We start from the raw sequence: 11,871 nt of genomic DNA on the forward strand, positions 1-11,871 counted from the left end.
TGGCCCTGAAGACCTTCCACTTCCACAGTTCTTTTTTGCAGATGGAGACTTGAAGCAGAGAGCAGAGAAAAAGCTAAGATGACAAACACAACAAGCTCATGGAGTCCCACTGGGGAGTTTGCCCTTGCACCAGCATGGTCCCAGGTTTCTTCAAGCCTCCCTTGTACAAATGCTCATGCAGCACCTCTTTTTCCAGAAAAGGATACCCTCTGTGTCTTTCCACTTGCTGCACCCTCCGTGGATGTGCCATGGTAAGGACATCCTAACATCATGTGCAGCCCCCACTCCTCCAGGATGGGGACAATCAGCACCAATCCTCAAAGAATTTCTGAGCAGACACCATACCCTTTCCAGAACCGCTCTCATGTAGAGGAGACACAGGGCTCCTTCAAATACACTTCCTGCTTTCTACAGGACATTTCACAGTTCCTTTTCCCCTTGGAGAAATCACAATTCTCTCACATAAAACTGGAAGTATTTAAAAACTCATGTTACAGCTGGCATCTAGGATGAATTTTGATCCCTTTAATGAAAAAGTTCCAGAATTTCTATGAGAGATCTATGAGTCAAGAACAATTTCATATGCAGAGACCTCTGTCCTACAATATCTTACTAAAGTGATAACTATAACTTTGAGGTATTTTACAGCTCTATCCTTTGGAAAGGATTGTCTTAGAGAAGAACAACAACATTTAATGCCCCACTTTTCTAACTGTGTTCAGTACCCACGCATAAACAAATTTTTTCCAATTTTTTGTTTGCTTTTGTTTTTCCTGTCACATTCTTTCTAGTTTCTCTGGATGTCTGGAGTTCCTTCACCATATTGTAACAGCACTGCCTTTTCCTTATGTGCCTGCTGCTTTCACACTAGGAAGGAACTGTGTATTTCTTACCCTTTTCAAAGCCAGATACTCACTCATGAGAGAAAGCTTTAAAAAACCTGTATGCAGAGCAGCTACACAATCTCTTCTGTGGCTCTAATTAGCTGATGAATAGAGCAATAACCGGATCTCCCAATGTTTGAGAGAGACACTTCCAAAGAAAACAGACAAGTGCAAGGAACTGTATTTACAAATTAAAAACTTATTTCCAAATCTGTATTTGAACCATTCACTAGCTAGGAGAACAGAGGTCCTTTTTGCAGCCTATAAAATTAGACTGTTGATAACCTCACATACTCAGAATTTTAGATTTATTTGAGCAAATGAGGACCTCATCACATAGCCTCTAAAGGCTAAATAAATGCCATGTTAGGCATTAATTGGTAGTGACAGTAAATTTTATCTTTGCAACCTGCCTTTGGATGAAATGCTTTATATACATGAAAGACAGCTTTCCAGAACAGAAGACAAGCCAGATTCACATTTGGAGGCTGGGAATATACAAAAATGCATTAAAAGAAATAACCAAAATGTATAGCTGTTTTTTTGTGTGTTTGTTTGTTTGCTTTTGCATAAGCGATACAGAAAACCTTGTCCATCTATCTTCAGACAAACTGAAACACTCAAGTACTGAAGCACTGAATGTAATCTCACTTAATTTAGCAGAAATTCAGCATAGTCCTTTGTAATCATCTGTCTAGGCCTCCTGCATAACACACAGGCCTTTGGCCTTGCGCAATAACCTGTACAGCCAGAGCAGAACTTTCAGAGGCTAATTAACTTTCAGGTTAAACATTTGTATCTAATCAGAGTTTGTATAAGCTCAAAGGGTCATTATAGGGGTTGGTTTGTTTGTTTGTTTTAACTGTCAGAGTTATTTCTTTGCACTAGCATTACTATATTAACCATGATCAATTGTTTCTTAGCTTTCTTATGGATAAACCAGACCGGATCTTCCCAATTATAAAAGTTACAATATATATCAAAACTTGTGACATTCATGAAGACAAATTAACTAAATCATTTGGACTGATGATTAGCTGAATCTATTTATTCCCTTTAGTAAAATCCTATCCAAGATTACAGAAAGAGAACAAAAGCCATGCCTAAGTAATATGTTGGATGGAGACAAAATCAGCAGTACATTAACAGTAAATCAGAAGTTTATCATAATAGTAAATCAGCAGTTTATCCTAACAGTAAATCTCCAATTTAATATCAATGGAGACATGAGGTCCCATTCAGCTGAATATGGCCCAGTCCATTCAGCTGAATATCTTTGAATACAAAACATTTGCATAAAGAACCATCAGTTTTACAGAGATAGATAGTTAGAAGCTGCTGGAGACCAAAGTCCAGAACTACTTTGTTACCAGTGATTTATATTATATTCTTAATTTCTGTAGACAGCTGCTTCCAAAAACAGCTACAAACAAATAAGCCAGGCTCTAATCTCATTTATGGCAATTTTTGTCTTGCGTATCTCTCCTTCTCATTGTAGTTACTCCCCGCTTACACCAGAAAAGCAGAGATCAGAATCTAGCCTTATCTAAATTTGTCTTGGCAAATTAGGCAATTAGGATTTGTTCCAGTAATACAAAACTTTACTGTAGTACCCCACATCCATTTGGGTCAGTGGAGTTGCTATGAGGTCCAAGAGAGACAGGATTAGCTATTTCCACTGTTTCTCACACAGGATAAATTAAAGCTATTTCCTACCACCATCTCATTGCTCCTAACCCCTTCTACAGCTTAACAGTTGTTCCAAATGCAGCATTTTGGACCATCAACAGTGATACCCATTTATTCTGGAAAATCCCGAAATGAGATAGTATGGACAATGATCACGCCTTTTAGTACTGAATGTTTTTAACTGAAAGGCCCTAGAATTACTGGGCAGTTTATTACTCTTGGGTAGACAGTCTCCCAAGGGGTAGCTTTTCAGACAGCTATGTCCTAAAGGCAGTTGCTACTATCCTTCACAACTCTGGGCTTTGGCATAATTAAGGCCTCTGTACAAACAAAATATTAACCAATCATTTAATCATCTGCTACCAGAGATCTAAATATCTAAATACATGGTGAAATAATTTGCAGAAGAAGGAAAAAAAAACAGATTACAGCAGAAGAAACTTTGGCACTTGCTATTACAATGTGCTTAGTGCTTAGTGCATCTCATGAAATGATGGATGCCATCAGTTTCTATCCATGTGAGCAAAAATGGGAACAGAAAGCATACCCACTGGGTAGCATCTACACTACAACTATATATAGACACAGCTGATTTACATAGAGCATAAGTACATGCATATTGATGCTTTTCACCATGATCTTGCAAATCTGATAGTACTGTTTACTGAACCTCAGTCTTGAGCTCCTGAATCCTGTAATACAGTGAGAATCTCAGCTCTTCTATTAAAAAAAAAATACTGTCCAACAATTGCAGAGAAATGCTTGTAAACATGAATGAAGTCATCACTATTAGCCCAAAAAGTAAAAAGGAAATAGAATTCAAAATTAGAAAAGAGTAGAATTTGGGAGAGTTCTTCAGAATCTGGAAGCAGTGCACATATGACTTATGTCAGTCTTGCCTGTGCACCTAGTTTGTTAATACAACCTACCTTACTAGAAGGTGCTGCTATGTGTGTTGTGGCATACTAGTCTCTTGTTACTCAGTGTAATACTAGAGTAATATTGAGAAGACACCTAAAAATCAGGTGGAAATGCCGTCATTTCCCAGTATCTTGGTCTTTAGAGGCTGTAGCCCTCACTGGGCTTACATAAATACTCTCAGTTTTCAATGAATTAACAACAACTGTATTTGCTAGAGAAGCCAGAACAAAATACTGCAAGCACTCTAGGCACAATCACCAATAGATACAGAGAAGGAACAAAAAGATTCTTCCTAGCCTCGATTCTATGACAGCTCAGACAAGAGTTATCCTGTTGGAATAATTCCACCCAAGTTCTTGCCTGCAGGCCAGACCCCTGTGTTGTCCTATTCTGACTACTATTAGTTCTTCACCAGCAGAGTGGGCCAATTTGGTTTTTAGGGCCCCCATCTCTCACTTCTTGCTTCCCCAGCTCACTGCTCTTCAGCCTTCCCATTCAGCCAGCTCCCATACTGCTGCCTTAAACCTGTCACTCCAATTTGTTTGCATTTTCCCATCAATTCCTGGTGCTAGGTGGCAATTCATCAGTGAAAGCAGTCATTTCATCAAAACCAAGTATCTCCAAGGAAATACTTTAGTCTAAGGAGTAAAAAAGATAAGGAAGAGAAAATCAGACCTTATCAATAAGATGAGTGATCTATGTCAGGGGTTAGGACATTTTTCCCTCATTTTTTTGGCCCAACAATTATCCCACTGTCTATGAGTGTGGCTAGAATAATTCAAGAAGGCTGATAGTGATAGGAACTGTGCCCTGGGCCATTGGAATATTTCCACCAGACTGAACCAGATGCGGTTCACGTTCCTTGTTCAGTCTGATTTTCCACCCAAGATCACCTCTTTTCTTTGACCCTAAAAGATACTGTAGGTATCCCTGACTTGCTGACCTAGTAAAAAAATAGCAGATTCATCCTGTATGTTCATTCATCATCAAACCAAAATAATGACTTTTAAAAAAGTCTAAATGCTTCAAATAATTATAAAATATGCACAAATATATAAATATTAATCAAGGATCTCTAAATATTTTTGAAATGGGAATATATGCCTGATTTCATCAGAGATTACATGCAAAACACATGGTTCATTTTAGGTTCCTTACATCAGGATATTACCTTTACCTTGGTAATCTCACCACAAGAGATTAGGTGTTTGTTTTTGTGGCATATCCTTGTTGAAATTTTTCAGACATATTCCTGCTCATGTGAGAGCACTTGACTGTCCACAATTATGAGTGAATAATGTTTGCATTTGCTTGATTCACATGCAACCTGCTGAAGCTGATATAATCTGTTCAGTGTGGAAACACTGAACTTTCTTGCCCCTACTTTCTTGTCACCTTCCAGTCGTTAAAGCTAGCCTTTATATGAACATCAGCTGTTTTTTAATGCTATTTAAGTGGAGTGTTAGGGATGTCATTTTTAACATTTTTAATATTTTTTAACATTTTTAACTATTCAGACACTTGGTTAAAACTCATGAATATATTTTGGGTGTATAATATAATCTGGAATTAGATATTCTTTGAAATACTGAGTGTCAGAAAAAAAAATGATCCTATAACCATTATTTAAATTTATGAATTAAATTTATCATCATCATTTAAATTAATGAAAACAAGCATTAACTCACAAAATGGCATAGTAGAGTTTTAAATGCTGCATATGTTGTTACTCTTGCAAATCCATAAAATATGATTGTGTGGCACTGTTTAGTCAATTTGAAAGCTTAATTTTTAACAGTATTATTCTAACACATTGAGCAATGCCCTTCTCCACGTGGAGACCTGTAGTGGGGCTGTTTACAGAGTAAACTGCTCAACATGCGTTCAAGAGCAGAATCTGGTCCTTCAAGTAGCAGAATTGTCAGATTACATTTTTAAATCTGAGTGCTAAGAAAAGAGTCTGAGGAATATTGCCCTAACATACTAGACTTTAAAGGAATTTGCAATGCAGAACTAAATTTTCTTACTGTTTTCACTGTTTTAAGAACTCCTATCCACAGCTCCAGGCTCCATTGAAAACTTCCCAAAGTAAAGGCACAGCAAGTTGCTTAGATCTATCAGTCAATGTTTTTGAGTATTTTAATCAAATCCTGTCCCAAAATCTAATCTTGACAGTCGTTATCTCTGACTCTGCTGATAAATGTCCTCCCCAAGGAAAGATTACCTTAATTCTTATAGATAGTTTATTGTTTTTCATAGAAAATTCATATGTAATTTAAATCCAAGTATTAACAAGACTATCCTGATTTTCTCCATGCATTGTATATTTCTTGTGTTCATTTTAAACAAATTATCACAAAAACACCCACACATTTTAGTAATTTGGAATTATTTCACCTCACAATCCAATAACTCAATTTTTTGTTGTTCTATCATGTAAATGTAACCATTCTGCCTCATGTTGTGATAGGCAATTCAACTGAGTGCATCAGCTTTTTACAGATTTTTTGCTGCAACTGCTCAAAAAAAAAAAAGGAAACATTATTCAAACTTGTAACAATCCCACTGAAGAAAAATGGGAAATAAAACAACATGCAAGTAACAGTAGTATTTCCCTATTCACCCACAAAGAGTCTGCCGATGTTTAAACAACAAAAGGAAATGCTGTCCCCCTGTAATTGCTTATCAATAATAAGAAAAGCTACAGGATGCCTGTAGCTGATCATCTGAGCTGATTTGTTGTTTAGACCTTCTGACACGCCTGTAGTCCACAGGCATTTCTCAGACAGAATGTTGCATTTTCCATGCTTTAGTCTTCCAAGATGAACAAAAATATCTTATACAGACATCTGCCTGTGCAGATCTTTGACTTCAAGGATGCTCTAATTGGAGCGTCTCTGGGAGCTCTGCTTGATATCCTTGTGTGTTTGTCAACATGTTTCTGCAGTGATTGCTTCTTTGTCACTTTCATCCTCCTCTCTTTTCCTGGATCCGCAGCTCTGGGCCCTGAACACATTCTCAGTGAGATACTGTATACTAGATGTGCTCTAGCAAGTGCTGAGTAGAGGGGGATAATATGACCTCTGTCAATCTACTGACTATGATCCAATTGACATATTTTGTTGCCAGGGTCCACTGTTAGTTTCTGTTCAACTTGATGTCTATTAAGACAACCAAGTCATTGCTTCCCAGACAGTCAGTCCCCAGCCTGTATTGTTGCCAGAGTCTCTTCCTTCCCACATACAAGATATTACATTTGTCCTTGTTGATATTCATAGAGTTTTTGTTGGCCCATTTCTCCAGCCTGTTTAGGTCCTTCTGGACAGCAACCTTGCTCTAGAGTGTATTGACTCATCCTCCCAATTTGGTGTCATCTGCAGACAAGTAAGCATTCCATCACCTCCGTCAGGTCCCTGGTGAAGATATTAAATAAGACAAGACTCAGCAAAGACCCATCTGGGGACTGTTCCATTAGAAGATGTTATGGTAGAATATATGTTATATGGTAGAATATATTCCATTACCTCTGAGCCCAGTCCACCAACAAGATTTTTACCCATCTAGCTGCCCTTCTAGGTGCATCGTAATTTTCTAACTTGGATAGAAGAATGTAGTAGAAGTCAGTGACAAAAGCCTTGCTGAAGTGCAGGTAGATGACATGCACCACATTTCCCTCATCCACACCTAGTCATTTCATCATACAAAGTAATCAGAGTGACTGAGCGTTATTTACCTTGCTAAATCTATGCTGATCATTTCCAAACACATTTTTTTCCTCTTTCATAGCCTAGAAGTAGGTTCCAAAAGGAACTATTTCAAGAAAAGATAAGACAAAGAGCATGATTGGTCCCACACACTATTCCTTATGGACAAGATGCTGACAATGACCAGAGGAGCACTGTAAGGCACAGGGTTGATGGTGCCTCACTACACTTATAATATTGACACAGCTCAGCAGCGATGGTCAGGGATGGTGAAAGTGATATAACCAACTTGGCTCTGTTGAATAAAGGCACTGAGAAAGCTCCAAGTAACTCTCAAGGAGCTGTGCACATTTCCAGGCACATCACCTTGTCCCACCATTCTCTGCACTGGACGAAGTACCTGCTTCTAGTTTTAACCTGACAGAAAATTATTTAAAATGTCTGTGGATGATCAATGGCAAATAAAAGGAGAATGCACCTAAAAATACACACGAGGGAGGGGAAATGTGTTTCAAAAAAGCTTTCGTCAATTAGGAGTTCCCATTTGCCTCACACGACCTTCAAATCACTACCTCATGCCATTGTTCTCCAAACCAGCACTTCAGGTTAGAATGGCTCTTTTGGCAAATTGCTGGGAGTCTTCTCTTCTTGGGATCTGTACATGCACAGCAGCTACTGGCCTGCAAGTAGCAGCAGAAAACAGTTAAAGAAAGCATCAAAAAGTTTGGATGTCTATCTAAATGCCAGTTACTTTGATTAGTAATAATACATTGTTCAGCAAGAGAGTTAGTATTAATATTCCCTATTTAGGAAAACATTTAAACAGAGGCTTAACTCTGTCCCTGTTGAGGCTGGCACTTACGTCTGAGTTTAAATGCTGCCCTGAATGTTTGCTTGTTGGTTGGTTTTTCTGAATCAGCTCCAATTTCTATTCGTCAGCCCTGAAGACAAGATTAACTCTTCCCCACTTTCTGACAAATATGGAAAAAAAGTCATTAATATTTAATATTGGAGAGCAAATAATCTAGAATAAAAAGAAGAATCTCTTGTCTTCCTATCAGTGTAGACCTGCATTACCTTGTGCTTCCCTTCCACTCAGCAGTACTCATTTAGGGCTTGTCACAGATGGGTGGGGAAAGCGGCTGCAGTCCTCCATTGCTGTGAACCTGCTGTTCACAAACTGTGAAACTTCAGTTTGTGCTAATGGATAAAAATATCACCTAGTAAATCCATATTTGCATTTCTAAAAAGAAGCAATCCATTTTTGCAAAATGCTGCAAGATGCTAAGGAAGAAAACCTCAAAGTGCAAAATACTGTTAATCGTTATTCAACAAACCAATCAGGATTAGTTACTCAACATAGACACAGTAAAAAGAACATGCCTTACCTCATAAGCTCTGCTGGATTTTTAGGACTAGAGAAAGGGAGGGAAAGCGGCAACTTCACCGGGTTAGTGGGGAGGCTTATAATTGCACATTATAAAAAGGAGATATAAAGAAGGATATTGTGAAAATAGAAAAAGCTGCTTATTATCCAGTTCCTACTCCTATTCCGTGAAAGACATATACCTGTTCTCCAGTAGCTCCTTAAAAATTCCAGGAGTGTTTTTCTTCAGCAGGTTGTCAGCAGTGACAACCACACTATTGCTGTGTTTTGCGGCAAATTAACACCCAGGAATCCTATCAAGTTTGCTGAAAGCTATGTACTAGAAGAGCTTTGGAAGTGCTGCAGTGATCCTGGAAAATTGACAACGTGCTTCAATGTACTTCACAAGGTTAAACTATGTAAATATATGGGTTGCTTTTTTTCTCTTTCAATACAGAGTGCAGCTTGCAAAGCCAAAGGAATTTCTGGTTGCATTTTCTCATATATGATCCAGTAGACTTCCTTTCTCTTTCGTATTATAAACATATTACGGCAAATAAATGGTGAATAGACCTTTAGTTTTTCTTGCATTACTTTCAAAATGAATTGTTATCAGGTTTAATGATATGATAAGCTTTAAAGTTCCCCTGGGAAGCTACTACAGCCATACTGATTTACATAAGCATTTTCCTACACATAATACAGCATGCAAGCTCTCTGATCTCATTATTCATTAGAAAATTAATGATATCTCTGAAACGTGAAAGCAGACTATTTCTGCAGGGAGTGCTGGAAATTGGCTAGTTGTAGATGCGGTAGTCATTTTCAATTTACTGCCTTGAAAAAAAGATGCTTTTAAGCAAATAAAAGGGTGCTGACATCAAACAGATACTTGTCTTGCTGCCAGGGAACGAGATGCCTTTTAAGGCAGGAAGGTGGGACTTGAGTAATATGAATAGGAAGAAAAGAAGACAAGCCAGTCAGAGTTAAGCAGCTCTGCCCCATTCATGAAAAATGTCTAGGCTCATTTCCTCATTGCCAGAGGTCTTTTTACTTAAATTTTAAAGCCCATGCTCTGTTCCTGCCAATAATAAATAGCAATCAGTTGTCAGAAAAAGTGCAAACCATGGGTTTTCTTAAGTGGTTTTCTCCAAGCTACCTAAATTGCGACATCCCACAGATCAAGAGGCAATGTTAATAAACTCCACTTAAACTTTACTGATAATTATATCCCAAAATGGAGACTGAGATTGCAGATTGATTATTGCAAAATTGAACTGTGCAATTATTGCAGATTGAACTTTGGCATTTTTACCCATGGAGAGTAAACGCTTCTAATCAAGGACAGCATGAATTACCATATGACTGGTATGACCAGATTAAGATATAACTTTTATCCAAGCTCTTTTTAAGTTATAGCATTAGTAGCTAGCAAACATTAAATCTGTGCAGATCTGCTAATTTCAGATGTGACTAACAAGTAGTATGATTGTTGCTGTCACTGTAGTAGCACAATTAAGTTGGAGGGTTTTGTTATACATGTCTCAAAGTGGGAGCATCTTTTTGTCTGTCTATGACAGGGAAATGGATGAAAGCTGTGCCTGCTTCTTATTGAAATACATATATTCTGTCTTTGTGTGATTAGTGGTTTTTAATGCAATTCATAGCTCAGCACAGAAGTTGTTCTTGGGTCTTGTAGGAAAGGAATACTAGACATACAGTTCAGAATCCTGTTTTGGAACTAGTTTATTATGAGGTACACAGACTCAGCATTAAAAAATTCTGCACTAAAGTTGTCATTTGCCAAGTTTTTTTTTACATTAGGATTTTTTTTTTTCCTGTGATCTGTAGCAACATAAAATGAAACATCTGGTTATTGTGTCTGAATCAGGAGATGCTGCAGGAAAATCACAGCAGACCATCTTCAGACTTGAAATACCCACAGAATGTGAGAAACTCTGCAATATACAAACTTTCGCAGGAGGCAACTACAAATCTGCTACAGCAGTCTGAAATCCAACAGATTTATACCAGTGCAGAGCTAGCTCTGCTCATGCATTGATGTTTTGATTACATCCTCCACCATTATGATATTCCACCAATGCAGGATCTGAGACAATTACACAGAGTTATCCACTTATGGCTGTCATCTGAATGTCAGTTGGAGTTTGTAGGTGTAGTACTTGTACACATCTTCTGAATCCATATAGATGTCTTCCAAGAGAAGCATTGATTCTATCAGAGAATACTTTTAAAGGGATTTAACAAATACTTCTACAGGGTTTTTTTTTGACAAAAATCTACTTCAAGTCTTTATGAGTAATAGATGCTATTAAGGCCAGAATATCAAAACATGTTTGGAGAGAGAAAGATATCCATTTTGTCGGGAAAGAAAAATTTGACATTCTTACGTGATTCACCGTCTGCAAGACTGCTACATGGAACCCCTCAAATCTGAATCAAAAACCACATGAAACACATGAAACAAAATCCTCTTGGCTATAAAAAAATTCTCTGCAGCCCCAAAGTGCTGTAGAACATTGTGATTTACATGCAAAAACATCTGAAGAGGGCTTCTGCTCTGGAAAAAAAAAAAGAAAAAAGAAAAAAAGAAATGTTTCACTCAAGGTATCAGCTGGCTCAATAACACCTGTACAATCATCTGACTTACTAGATTCCATAACACTTTCCAAGCAGGACTGTAAGCCCACTACATACGGCACAAATCACTCTGCGTCCAAAAGAGCTTACAATTCAAATGTATAAATAGAGAGATGATGCTACTTCTCCAGAATGTCTCAGCAGGGCATAAGTGGCAAAATTGTTTAAAGAGCTTAAGGTTGCTGTGTATAGGAGATTGAACATACCTCCTATATGTATATATGTATTTCTTCTCTAGAGAGATGGGACATGATTTTTCAAGAATGTTATGAATACATAAGTACTATGAAGCACTACAGTAAGCTTTAGAATGTGAATGTCAAGAAAGCTAATCAAGCTCCAAAGAATTTGTAAAGTAGGCAACACAAAAAGAAGAGGTTCCATTTTGCTCTCAAGTCAAATTATGACACGTTGGGAAATCAAAAGAAAATACAAGTAAAAATGAAGAAAAGAAAATTAACAGAGGAGCAGAAGAAGTTTATCTAACTTCATGGAGGATTGCTTGTCTCCATGGACATACCTAAAACTTAACTATGAAAAATAGCATTTAAGAAATTAGATGCCCATGGATCACCTGTAAATTTCTGATACTGAAGAAAGCCTTGATGAAAATTCACTCTAGTCTGGAGGAAACCCTAAAGGACAG

The sequence above is a fragment of the Nothoprocta perdicaria genome, unplaced genomic scaffold (genome assembly GCF_003342845.1).
Source record: "Nothoprocta perdicaria isolate Ctin4 unplaced genomic scaffold, notPer1 scaffold_427, whole genome shotgun sequence".
Taxonomy (NCBI): Eukaryota; Metazoa; Chordata; class Aves; order Tinamiformes; family Tinamidae; genus Nothoprocta; species Nothoprocta perdicaria.